Genomic DNA, 14,345 nt, shown 5'->3' with positions numbered 1-14,345 from the left:
ATTGTATTCAATAGTTTTATCTCCTAAAGGTGAGCAAGTCAAAAGAGTTTGTAATTTTATTTCATTTTTTCATAATTTCATTCATACTTCATTTCATTCAGCAATTTGTATTTGTAAATGATTATATATATGTGATAATATGAATGTGTATGTGTATATATGTAATCACATCACTCCCTTCCCACAATGTCCTTGCACTTAAAGCTCTTGCAAACATAAACTTTACAATTTGAATGTTCACAACCACGTTTCATCCTATAAACCACAACAATCGTAAACATGCCCTTCCACTCTTATATAACATAAAATAATTCTAGGTCCATCAGACAATTATTAGGAAGAGGCCCAACACAAGGTGGAAATTGCTACAGATTTGGAATCAGGAGCCTGGTGCTCAGGGCCACACCCACCACCATTGCCTAAGGGTGGAATTTCAGGCAAATGATTTAATCTCTCTGAGATATTTCCAGGTCTATACAGTAAGGAAAATGATAGTATCACCCTCCCTGGATTATCATGAGAGTTAAAGGAGAACATAGGAGCCTGTGCTTTGTAAATTGTAAATTCATTTTGCCAAAAACCATAAGTCATTTCTGTACCATTGGTAGGCAAAAGATCCTAACCACAGGAAAGTTGCCTTAAGGGATTATTTGTTTTGGCAGCCAAAGGCAAGATTAACACTGGAAACAATAGCAAGCAATTAAAAACAAACAAATAAACAAAACAAGAACCAAAGAAATGCAAGTTGAATTATGCATTGAGACTCTCAGGACTGTAAGGGACTTTAAGGAGGGCCCGGGTCTGGGATGATACTTCTGCTGGGCCTGGGGGCCTGGTGTTTAGATCTGGGGTGGGTGGGGAGAGGGTGCTCAGGTAAAGGGAAGAGAATGCAGTCTATTTGCAAAGCAGCAATGATAGCATAATTTATCCAACCTGGTTAGGATCTTTTGACCATCTTTCCAATCATGGTTCTTATGACGTGTGGAAGGTTTTCTTGCTCTGGTAGGTTAAATCGACTTTATGCACATGGAAGAAAGGTCTTGTGATACTGTTGGAACCGGTACTTCCCGTATGGCAACAGGATTTGACTAGTTAGACCCAGGCGACTTCAGCAACTACTGTATTAGTTTCAGAGCGACATGTCCAAGACCATTGTCTCCAGCTTTTTGATCACCATGAAGTAGGAATATAAACGATCTCATCTTTGCTTTGGAAACATGCCAGCATTTAAATTTCCCTCTTCTGTCACAAATGGACCGACAAAGGTGTTAAGGTATTGTTCTTGAACCGGCATGGCTTTACTAACCCTTGGGACAGATATTTTGGCTTCAATGTCATCTACTTTATTTGCTCTCTATTTTTTAAACGGCTCTTTAATTCTTTTGTTTTGGTCTACACAAGAAGTTTGGTTGAAATAATTCCATCTGCATGATTGTTTTTTAAGATCTTATTTATTTATTACACAGAGAGAGAGAAAACACTGAGCTGGGAAGAGAGGGAGAAGGTTCCTGGCTGAGTAAGGAACCAGACTCAGGGCTCGATCCCACGAACCCGGGAGCATGACCTGAGCCTAAGGCAGACGCTTAATTGGCTGAGCCACCCAGGCGCCTCTACCATCTGCCTGATTTTATACACAATGTGTATCCTCATTCTGCTCGGGAGTGATGTGGGCCAAGAATCCCTAATACAAGGCCACGTGGCTAAAAAATTGGGAGGCTTCAACATTAAAAATATTATGCTGAGATTTTTGTTTATAGCAAAATGTCCTGTCTTCACACCATTTTCATTAAGCAGGTGACGTGGTATTTGTATCTACACAGGCCGTCATTACTCTGTTGAGGATAAGACAATACTGAAATTTAAGGTAATGAATGCTCAAATAGAATCAATCCTATTGATAGGTTGAGAAACAAAAGAGCCTCACATTGACATTACTGCCTTCTTTTTTTGTTATGGGAGGGAAGGCGGGAGGAGCTAGTGTATATGAAGAAGGGATTGTTTTTTGTGGAGAGAAGCCTAGTATTTCAGGGAAATAAGAAAGTAATAACAGATGTAAAGTCAAGGTGAGAAATGGCGCACACTTCTCCCTTCTTCCTGCTTCCCACTTCAAGTTACATTCCATCTGGAATACTTTAGACCCTTCCCTAACATTTTCATTACTGAAAATAAACCTGGAAATTTTGGTCTGCTTGCCCTCTGGTTGGGGCACTAAGAATTAGGCCTTTCTTAGTATGTTCCTGTGATTTACTTTTATAGCAAAAGCTAACCATAATTCAAGCACCTCAGAGTACATTATAGGTCAAAATATATCACCCGCTTCAACTTTCTACTTAAAAATGATGCTGCCGGGCCTACCTCACTTCTACCACCTACCTAGCTAGCTTCCCTTCCTTCTGCTTTACTCAGGCTTTCAAAGCTGAGGCCAGCCTGACCCCATATTCCAGATGACCCAAGAGTTACTGTCACAGCTACGTCTTAAACAGGTTCTCCTTCATTAGAACCCAACTGGTCCTCCTTGCACTGAAGGGGCTCGGTGGTAGACTCTGTCCCACTACATTACTCCTACACTTCTCTTTGCTGTCAGGTGTATCTGAGACCTGGGACCATGGTGCTGGTTGTCTGTATTTCTTTCCAGCACAACTCGTTCTCTACTTAGCCCTCACTCAGGCCATTGCACTGAGACATTCCTTTAACCCTGCTCCAAAATTTCCAGTCTAATGCTCTGCTTACTTCCTCAGATCTCCTTGACACCTGGGGCACGATTCTATCTCCAACCTGGTGTCAGAGCCACTGCCACATCCTCTATGGTTCAAGGTCATCTCAGGAGGACCAGTAGTCTAGCCCAGGTCTCAGTTTGGCTATGGGTATGTGTTTTCCTGCTTGCCTATGTATTTCCACAAGACCCTTGGTTAATTCACTCCCCCATCTTTAGAACCTCATCTTGAACTGTGCTACCTCATTCTTTTCTCTTCCTACCCATCTCACATACCCTTTGAGCTAACAGCTTCCAGAATTATGACTGAGCCTTGTGTACCCCTCAGACACCAATGTCCACAAGCAGCCATCCTTCCCAGTGGGTAAGTGCGGTGCCAAGATCTCACTATCTCCTCCTTTCCCTTACACTGCTCTGCCACCAGGATACCTCATCCAATATTTATCCAACAGAAATGAACTGTGACAACAGGGCATTGTCCTAGTTGACCAAGTGGCAAAGAAAGGTAAGTCTTGGACCTCAAGAGGTCTATAGCCTTCATTCCTCTCTAGGAATGCCAGCATTTCTGAGATACAGCTTATGAAACCTCTCTTTCACTAGATCAGGCAACCTATGTGTTATGCAGCTAGAATAATGACACAGTCTTCTTGGATTGGAATTCTACCAGAGTGTTACCTCAAGAAATATTTTCATTACTGTATACTACTTTGTCATTTAAAGTGGAAGTATCACATAGGATTGCCTGTGTTATGCAGCATAGAAACAGAGGAGAAAGTCTATGTTCAGAGGCTAGATGAGAATCGCCATCCTAAAACTTCCACATCCACAAATCTGGGTCACTAACTCTCAGCAGAGGTGGTACCTCCCCTTCGAGGGCATTTTGGAAATTTGTGGGGGGTATTTTTTTTTTTCACAAACATGCTAGATGGCCTACAGCACGGGTGATGGTCTACCCACGGAAGAAGCTAAGTCTCGTACAGCTTTTCCAGATCCCACCAAATGGCCAGATAAGTAAGAAATTTGTTCATAATTATCTGAGCCTGAAATAAAATACTGTCTTATATTTATAAATAGACACAAAGTATTTTTGAACAATTTTAATATACGCTAAATTTCCAGGAAAGCAATTGACCTCATAAATTAAAAAAAGAATGTACATTGGTTTACCAATAGTAGCAAAAGTAGATTGCCATTTTGAGAAATCTGTGATCTTCATGGTTTTAGCAATCCATGTGGCAAACCCATTTCAGTCTGCATCTGTACTTGTCACCAAAAATTGTAACAAAAAAGGTCTGAGATGCCTGTCAATGAATTTAACATCAAGTCCTCTATTAGCAGAGTCACATAAAACAAAGATCAGACTGAGTTTCATTTTAAAAAGGCTAGCTTATAAGATTTCATATTCAAAAACTTTGAGGCAGACTACTAAGAAATTTATGTTGTGAATATTTTATTTGAAAGTAGTTGCTGATTTGAGGTTGTTAGCTGTTTTTCAGTCTTACTCTGACACTGACCCCAGAGATGTCCTTCACAAGGTCTCTACAACCTCTTTGAACTATAGTTCTTTTTGTTAACCTACATTCTAGTCCTCATTGCCTATTAAAAAATACATGCTTCAAGGACTTTTAAAGTATTAGAGACTGATCACATATCTTTCAAGATAGGAGATAAAATTTTCTTTGATATTTTGGGGCACTTGGGGCACGTTGTCCACTTGAGCACCTGCTTTTGGCTCAGATCATGATCCTGGGGTCCTGGAATGGAGCCCCACATCAGGCTCACTGCTTAGCTGTGAGACTGCTTCTCCCTCTCCCTCTGCAGTTCCCCCTGCTTGGGCTCCCTCTCTCTCTCTCTTTCTCTCAAATAAATAAATAAATAATCTTTAAAAAATGTTTTTTCTTTGATATTTTGTCTTATCCTAACCCATGTCATCATACTGGGAATTATTTGGATTTTCCACTTATAAACAGAGCCCAGCTCATTTCTAAGAACATTGGACTTTATTTGCTATGCTTCAACTCTGTATTTCTTCTTTCTTCTGTATTTAAGTATGGATTCGTTTTCCCTTTTTATTATGATATACAAATGTAGAGAGACTATTATCACTTATCTTAACTCTAATATTTATTTTTGTATCTATTTGTACTTTTCCTCCTTAATTTTTCCAGGCTTCTCATACAGCAAGGCTTCTGGTCTTCTTAATACTAATCTTACTTATTATAAGCAAGCGCAAACATATAGCCACTTTATTATGTTTTTCAGTGTATTGATGCCCAAGCATTTATATACTGAGACAGATGTGATTTTTACCACAAATTACTTTCCTTTAGTTCTCCTTTATCTAATGGTTTAATGTTGTATTGTAGGTCAGTAGGTTACATTATTTATGAATTTTAGTTTAGAATACATAAAGGGATTATTACAAAAAGGGGACATTGGATTTGATAACGTTGTTCCAACTGCTCTCAAGCCAGCACACAAAAAGCAATTTTATTCTGAGAATTAGCATCGGTCAAGTCAAGAGTAAAATTCAGAATAGTTTACAACCCTTTTTATTATGATATACAAATGTAGAGAGACTATTATCACTTATCTTAACTCTAATATCCAATCTAGTGCAAGCACCAAGAAATCAAAATAGATCTAGTCATAAAAAGCAAGACAGCAAAACCAGTCACCACCAGCTACATATCAGCTATCTGTAAAGAATCCTAGTTCATTGTTGTGACCCAATTCCAACATGGCACTATTACATTCTCTCTTTTTGTGTAGAACAGTGGAGCCTGGGTTTTGTCTGAGACATTCCTTATGTGTTATCTCATTTGATTCTTTTTTAACTACCTCTATAGATGTATATTATCCCCAGTTTTATAGATGAGCATAGTGAGAAATTAAGAAATGTGTATAAAGTCACACAGCTAGCAAGTCACAGAGCTAGGATTGTAACATAAATACTCTGATTCCTAAAATCCGTACTCTTCTCCCAGTCCAATTCACACACACCACTCCAAGTTCTTTTACACAGTTACTACATAATGAACAGCAGAAAAGCACAAAGAATGCTTGATTCTGAGCAGCCCTTTTCACCAAGAAACAACAAATGGTGTAATAATTGGATTAATAACAGTCTAAAAAAATATCTGATAACATTAGGACCTTGCCAGTGTGGACCTTATGCATAAAAGGACAGTTGCTTACAAATTCACACATTCATGTAATGTCCTACTTTATCACCCACTCTGGTTATGGTAATTAAGAAGAAATGATATTATCCTGCAAGTACTGAATAAATTTATGGTCTGTGAGCTTCTTGAAGACAGCAAACCTTTGTCTTTTTGACCCCAGTCCTAAGCATAGTACCTTCTACAAAGTAGGCATTCAATAAAAGTCTGTTGTTATTATGAACTGATGAAAAAGCAATCTGCAACTAACCATCTGAGAAAGGGCATACATTTCTCTCATTCCCTGGAAATCCTTGCCTTCAAATAGCCTAGACTTGTCTTCCATAAACTCCTGACCAAGTTGGAAGGAGCAGGAACGGGAGTACCCATGCACTCACTCACACTCTCAAGAATTGACTGCCTGGGCATCGAAGGGCAATCAACTGAAGGATTATTTGGGAAGTAACTGTAAGGATGAATTACTAGCAAGGCAATTATGGGGTAGAGAGGCTAAGAGAATAACTGCAAGTCCAGTAAGGAAGGAAAAAATATAGTACTCTCTATATGAGATTCCAAGCTCTACAAATTCTGCAACTCTTTATATGTTAAGGACATTATTTCTTGTACCAATTTGTTTAGAAGTTGGTGTGTTCTTGAATAGAAAAAAAAAAGTGTGTAACATTGGAGATTTGCTGAAGATGGAAAATGAGGAATTTGAATTTGATCCAAGGTAATAAGGTAAGAATATAAGCTCCTTCAGGGCAGGGACCATATCTACTTCATTTAAAACTATCTCCCTGTGATCTAGCACATTGTCTGGTACTAATATGTGTTGGATGAACTAATGAGGTCATACAAGATGAAAGTCTAACAGGTAGTGATGATATACTTGAGGACCTTTAATGATATTCAGTCTTGAAGAGCGGACTCCACAAAGAACTCTTGAACAACATGGACATTAGGGGTGCCAATCCCCCACACCGTTGAAAATCTGCATATAGCTTTTCATTCCCCCAAAACTTAACTACTAATAGCTTACTGTTGACTGAAGCCTTACCAACAACATAGAGAGTGGATTAACACACATCTTGTATGTGATATGTATTATATATTGTATTTTTATAATAAAGTAAGCCCAAGGAAAGAAAATGTTATTAAGAAAATCATAAGAAAGAGAAAATACATTTATAATACTTAACATATTTATTTTTAAAGAATCTGTGTAGAAGTGGACCTGTGCGGTTCAAACCCACGTTGTCCAAGGGTTAACCATAACTAAGAGGAAGTAATCATGAGAGAATTAGGTTACTGTGATGATCTTTTCAAGTCACTATGCAGAGGGTCCATAGACAGTTGGAGGGTTCCTGGAACTTGATTTAAAGAGCTCCAAATAACTCTTTCAGGTAACAGTTCTCATGAATGGTGGGAAGACTTTATCTCCACCCTTGAATGCCTTGTAGAGAAAATTCCAGTGTACTCAAGATATTATTTATACTCAGAAAGAAGATATTTCTAGAATAATGTGCTGTCTACTCCACTGACTTCTCTGGACAGGGTGCAGTTCGGGAGAGTCAGGATCTCCTGCCAGGAGGCAGGCAGAGCCATGAAGAAGACTGTAGCATGAGAAGCTGTATTGTAAGCATTGAAGGTTGCCTCATATGGCAGGAAGGAAGTGCAGCGAGTCAAAGAAAGGAACCTGAGGGGTGCCTGGTTGACTCAGTAGCGCATACAACTCTTGATCTCAGGGTTGTGAGCTTGAGCTCCACAATGGGTGTGGATATTACTTAAAAACAAAATCTATTTTAAAAACTTAAAAAAAAAAAAGGGAAAGGAAACAGAGAGAGGTTGTCATCACATGGAGGAAAATGGAAGACCCTGATCCATGCTTACTCTACCATTGATTACCCATGTGAAGTTGAGTAATTCCCTGTTCCTATCTGGAAACTGGGAGACTTCAGTAGATTACCTCTAAGTTTCTTTCTTTAAAGACCATGCTTCTAAAAGGTTCTTGCAACCTGAGTACCCCTCTGAAGGTAACTAAGTTCTGCTAAATGTTAGGAAGGGAAAGTATCTGTTAGCAGGTGGGAAAGGAACTGGAGTCAGAAGGCATAGGTTTGAGTCTCTCTTCTGCTACTAAGTTCAGATAACCAGCATATTGCCCATTTGGAAAATCAGGTTCCTTTTTCCTAAAGTCAGTGAGTGGATGGGATATGCCCTTTTGCCTCTGGTATCTGTGTTTCACAATGTGGCAGGTGAATAGGGGTGGGAAAGGGAGGAAGTATTTTCATAAAGGTCTCATAGCGAAATATTAGTGTGCCGGAAGAAAGCAGGTCTATGCCCCACAATGGACTTTCTCACGAAGTATACAGGTCAGTGGTATTATCTTTCTACAATTCTCTCCAGAATCACTTCTTCTAATTGTCCTATGTGATTTCAGATGCTTAGAAGGCAACCATCCTGGAGATTTTTAAAAATAGGTTCAAGGACCAACATTTCAGTGCTGACTACTGCCATTGCTTTATTTAATTTCTTTGAAGAGCCGAAAACCCTATTTTGGAGAGAAAACTCTGTTTTAAAAAGAGCAATGAGTTTCAACTGGAAAATTTTCAATATCAGGTAATCAAAATGAAAGGTCAAATGAAAGTCATGTCAAAAATATACTAATTTTAGAAATATATACTATTTAGTTTGTGTTATATAGACTACAAATTGCAAGCCAAAGAAAGGGTTGAGCAAAAGCGTCATTCCAAACATGACTGATTTAAAGGGATGGAAGGTCTCAATTTAATGTGCTGTTTTATGACACAACCTTTTAGGCAGCCCAGGTTTTCCATATATATCAGCTATATGTCTAAGAAAAAAAAGTCAATTCTACAAGTGATTTACAAAGCCAGTTAAAGGAAAGGAGATTGTATTATAGTTTCCTGTGACTGCTGTTAACCAAAAACTTGGTGACTTAAAAAAAAAAAAAAACGGAAATTTATTCTCTTATAGTTCTAGAGGCCAGAAGTCCAAAATGGTTTTACTGGGCAGAAACCAAGGTATCAGCAAGGCTACATTCCCTCTGGAGGCTCTCACAAAGAATCTGTTTCCTTGCTTTTTCCAGCTTCTAGAATTACACTCGTTGCTTTCCTTGGCTCCTGACCCCTTCCTCCATCTTCATAGCCAACAGCGTCGCCTCTTGTTTCAATGGTCACATTACCTTCTTCTTCTGTCTCCGCAGTCAGGTCTCTCTTTTTTAGGTATACTTATGATTGCATTTTGAGCCCACCAGGATAATCTAAGACTACCTCTCCATCTCAAGAACCTTAACTCAGATCTGCAAAGCTCCTTTTTCACACAAGGTAACTTTCACAGTTTCTAAGAATCAAGACCTCAGTATTTGGGGGATTCACTATTCAGCTTAATATAGAGATAAACATGTGACTTGAATAGGAAGAGGCTGGTGATCTAAAGTTCCACTTCCAAACTGGCATAAAATAGATGGAATTATATTAGTAATTGAGACCACGGACTTTCTAAAATATGCATGCATTAAAAACAACAACAACAACAGATAAGTGAAGCAAAAGGCAGCTGTTATCACTTGCTGTGATAACCTGAGGTCACCATCAACATACATATTTTCTCATCTTGAAAACAGGAAAGTAGGCATCAGGTATCTCTCCCATCGTTCTTAATGTAGAAATAGAAATATTTGTGATGGGCTTGCATTCATTGGTTGTACTCATGAATGTATTTGAGAATACAACCATTTATTTCTTCCTCTTTCTGTTCTCCAAGGTCAGGAATTGCAGTAAAAGTACCCTTGGAGTGGGCTTTCATAATGCAGGTTTGTATTTTCCTGAGTGGTGGAGGGAAACGATGGAAAGATAGGTAGGTCTGATTTCTCCTTCCCTTCAACTCAAATATCATATGACGGTTTCGTTTTATTTCTCACTCCTATGTTAAAACATTTTTATTAAATGTGGGTAATGGCCCCTATTATTTAAAATATAAAATGATATTATATTTCAATATCATTTAAATTTAAAATTCTTTGCTTTTCATTTCAGTCCCTGCTGTGTAAATCAAATTGATGATGGGTTCAGTTAACCAAATGTTTGGAAGAAAACAGATTTGGTGGAAAAGTCAGTAATTTCTTGCTATTCACAAACCTTACCTAAGAATGATTAAAAATAAACACTGATGGATACTCTGTACACTTAGTATAAATGTCATAGATCTTACCAACCATTCTTGATTCATACTCAAGGCTGCCCAGAGAGTCCACTTTTGTCATTCCATTTTAATAAGTCTCCAATGGAAAAAATTTAATGATTATTACCATGTCATGAGAAGCATGATGGGATCTCTCCTTACCTAAACGTTCTGGGTAAGTAATAGGCAAAAGAGACTGATATTACAGCAGAAGATCTCTAAGCTCCCTTCCAACTCTAAATTTTATGATTCTCTGCTTTTATGTTTGTTGACTGAAGAACAAGAATTAAAAAAAAAAAGCAAAGATAAGCACACATTTCTCCTTTGCCTGTGAACTGCTTGCCTTTATCTTGGCTTGGAATGCCCACTCTTGGAGACAGATACAGCCTCCTGGGTCTCATGCTTGCCACCAACTCTATGCTTGTAGTTGAGATTGTCATTGATGGGGTGACACACCCACACCAGTTCCCAGAACTGTAATTCCAAAAAGCATCTGAGCACTCTCCAAATTGCAAGGGTTCTCTTGTAAGGTGAGAAACCCTGTCTCCCCAGGAGGTTTGTTTATTTTGCAGTTAGCAAAGGTAAGGGACTCCTTTGTGAACCATTTGCTTGGAATTTAAACCTCTAGGATTGCTGACAGAGTGCTGAAAATGCATCCCATGGTGTATTTAGCATTTTCTTTCTCTGAGGGTGGGGTCCCCTCCCGTCTGCTCCCCGCCCGGTGCGTTGAGTATCCTTGTGACGGCTCAGTCCGTCCCCTGCTGACCGCTGTTGCCATCCAGCCAGCTCACAAGGGTTCCCTCGCCACGGGTTTGTTTGGAGGGCTCACTTCCAAAACAAAGATTAAAATGCCTTTTCTCTTTAATAGTCTCACTGAACACTGTTGCTTGTTAATGTTCAAACACTAATAGCACTGGAAAGAGTCGTTGCTTGTGTCAACTCATCAAGTAGTCTAAACAAGCCTGTTGGAGGCTGGCCAGTTCTGGCCAGTCATTGACCACAGACACGATCTGGAAGGCTATTACAACTTGTGCAAGTGAGAGGTAGCTCTGCTTCCTGTCTAGCCCACTTCCCAGGGATTGTCCCCAGAAGCGCTCAACTGGGGCAGGGAGGGGGAGGGGGGCTGGCGGGGGGGGGGGGTGTGCAACTATAGACTTAAGATGTGCCTTACTTTTTTTAACCCCCAAACTGAGATGTGTGTAAAAGCCCCAGAAACGCCAGAAATACGAGCATTATCTGAAGTGATGCCTGGCAGCAGGAAGTTTATGATTTAGTTTTGTGGTTAGAAGGTGCTGATCGGTTTTTTGTTTTCTTTTTTTTGTCCTGCTTGTGTTTTTGATGAGTGAGTGGCTGGATCTGTCGAGTTCCCTTCTCTGGATGATCGTGGTGCCTTTTCAGGGATATCTCTTGTCTTCTTTGGATTCACCACATTGATCCTAGCCACGTGTTTCCTTTCCACAAAAAGAGCTTTATGATCATTGCACATCCTTCAGTGAGATGTATGTAGAAAAAATCTTTAAATATGCCCTTCAGACAGCAGCCAAGGACAAACTAAAAAACTCAAAAGATGATACTGAAAAGTTTTTTGCAGAGTTGTGCTTGCTTTCTAACTCGGGAACATTCCTCAGGAGGGAGAAAAGTGGGTGTTTCTGCTACACTGCATACAAGATCCAATTCTTGTCTCATTATTTATTTGGGAACATTTTATTAATCACTCATTCTATGCCAGGAACCATGCTAGACATCAGGGATTCAAAGATGAAACAACATGGTTCTCGCCCCCAAGGAGCACATGCACTTGAAATAAAGTAATTGTTCTGATGGAAGGAGGTAGAAAGCACCCGGGAGAGGACGTGGGAGAAGCTGGGGAGGCTTGATTAAAGAGATTGTGTTTGAATTGAAACTGAAAGGGCTATGGGGATTTGTCAGATGAAAAAAATCAGGAGATTGGAGGAAGGGGCGCTCAGCTGTGGCCAGATCTTCAGAGACACTGAGCAGGAGCAGGTATGGTTACCTGGGGAAATCCAGGTCCTCTCCTGCCATCACAGAGAAGAGGAAGGCTTGAAGGGAGGTAGGGCTGGTCAGGGACCAGGTCATTCAGTGCCTTGCAAGCAGAGTGTAGATTTCACATAATGGTAAGTGAATGAACAGTTCCAAACAACAACAGAAAAACCCGCTGTGGTCAGCTTTGCAGGTGAATTTAAAAAATCTCTTTGGAGGGCGCCTGGGTGGCTCAGTGGGTTAGGCCGCTGCCTTCGGCTCGGGTCATGATCACAGGGTCCTGGGATCAAGTCCTGCATCGGGCTCTCTGCTCAGCAGGGGGCCTGCTTCCCTTCCCCTCTCTCTGCCTGCCTCTCTGCCTACTTGTGATCTCTCTCTGTCAGATAAATAAATAAAATCTTAAAAAAAAAAAAATCTCTTTGGAAAACCGAACAAGGGTTACTTATCACCAGCATCTGGTCACTGAGGCTGATCAGGGCATAGAGAAAAAAGCTATCTATCTCCTTGTCTGTCTGTCCAGATCACGATCCATAATGGATTTAAGGAGCTTTCCAAATCCTATTTCCAGGCTTATGGAGACCATTGGGAAATGTGTCGAGGTTTCCCAGAGTTCTGTTTCTGTCTAGTCTCTGTCTTACTAGCTCTTCTTTCTCTTGTTGCTTTTCCCCAGCATCCCATGATGCCTTGCTGTTTGAGCTCAGTGACCTTAAGGGTTTTCAAAATATATTCAAACCCAGAGGAAAGCCATGATAATTAAAACCGATGATATTAGTATAAGATTGGAAAGATATATCAATAGCAGACCTAGTTGATTCAGAGTTCAGTATGTATAAAATCTTGTTATATGAGAAATGAATCATCATACATCTTTCATAGAAGACTGTGATTAATATAAATGATTAATAAATAACAGAGAAAGTTCAATTTCATAAGTAATCAAAAAGGCTAATTGAAATAAAAATAAGATAAAATACACTGTTAGATATGAAAATTCAATGTAATGCCCATGAGGTATATGTGAAAAAGGCAGTCTATTACTCAGTGAAAGATACAACTTTTCTGGAAAGGCTTTTATTGGTTTAACACCTGTATTAAAAATATGTGTACCCTTGGGGCACCTGGGTGGCTCAGTAGGTTAAAGCCTCTGCCTTCAGCTCAGGTCATGATCCCAGGGTCCTGGGATCCAGCCAGCATCAGGCTCTTTGCTCAGCAGGGAGCCTGCTTCCTCCTCTCTCTCTCTGCCTGCCTCTCTGCCTACTTGTGATCTCTGTCTGTCAAATAAATAAATAAAATCTTTAAAAAATAAAAAATAAAAATACCTGTACCCTTCATCTTGTGTTTTCACTAGGAGCACATTTTAAGTAAATAAAAAAAACTGAAGAATTAGACAAAGATTTGTACACAAAAGTATTCATTGCAGCATTATTTATAATACTACACATTCTAAGGAGAGGTGATTTATAAAATCAATGATAACAATAGTCACTCTCTTCCTCAGAAGTAAATATTTCCTGAGCTTCTACTACAATCCAGTAATCGATTTACCTCTTGTTACCTTCCCATGCTACAGATGGAGAAACCAGGGCTCAGAGTGGTTAGATAACTTGACCAAGACCATATAATTTTGGCGCTTGCCCACATCTGATGTCAAAGTCATGTTCTTTCCATTCCATCTCTCTACTCTTACTTAAAAATATGTATCAATTGTTTGCTTAAAAAACATCTACAAGTAGCTCCATATCTCTTCCGGTTTTTCTGTTCATCCAGAAAACGAGAGAGTTCTGCCTCTGGATTCCTGGGTCAGTGGGGAGAGCAGTGCAGTTGCCTACAGACTGAAGAGTCCATGAATTCATCTGCCAGTTAGATCATTCATTTCCCAAGAAAAAAGACTGAGCCATAAGAATGCAATGTTCCTCGGGAGAATCTTCTGTCTCTTCCTCTTGGAGCCAATCCAGGAGAGATGAGCACTGAAGATACTGAGGACCTCCCAAATCAGATCCGTAGTAAATATTGACTGGTCCCTGTACATTTGGTATTTATGGTTATTGATAGGGCTACCTCGCTCATGGAGGGCCAGTGTCTCAGAGCTGAGGAAGTAAAGGACCGTCAGTGCATTGAACATAGAGAGAGTACACTGTCTAGTGGCAGAAGTAGAGGACTACAGTTATTTCTCAATGGGCAGTGGCCTGACTCAGTCCTAAAAAGAGGCACTGGTTGGCTTCAGTTTTTGTCAAAATGAAAAGTGGAAGTAAAAATAAACCATCAGCCTC

The sequence above is a fragment of the Neovison vison genome, chromosome 12 (assembly GCF_020171115.1).
Source record: "Neovison vison isolate M4711 chromosome 12, ASM_NN_V1, whole genome shotgun sequence".
NCBI lineage: Eukaryota > Metazoa > Chordata > Mammalia > Carnivora > Mustelidae > Neogale > Neogale vison.
The sequence above is the reverse complement of the archived record's forward strand: the minus strand, read 5'-3'. Positions refer to the sequence as shown.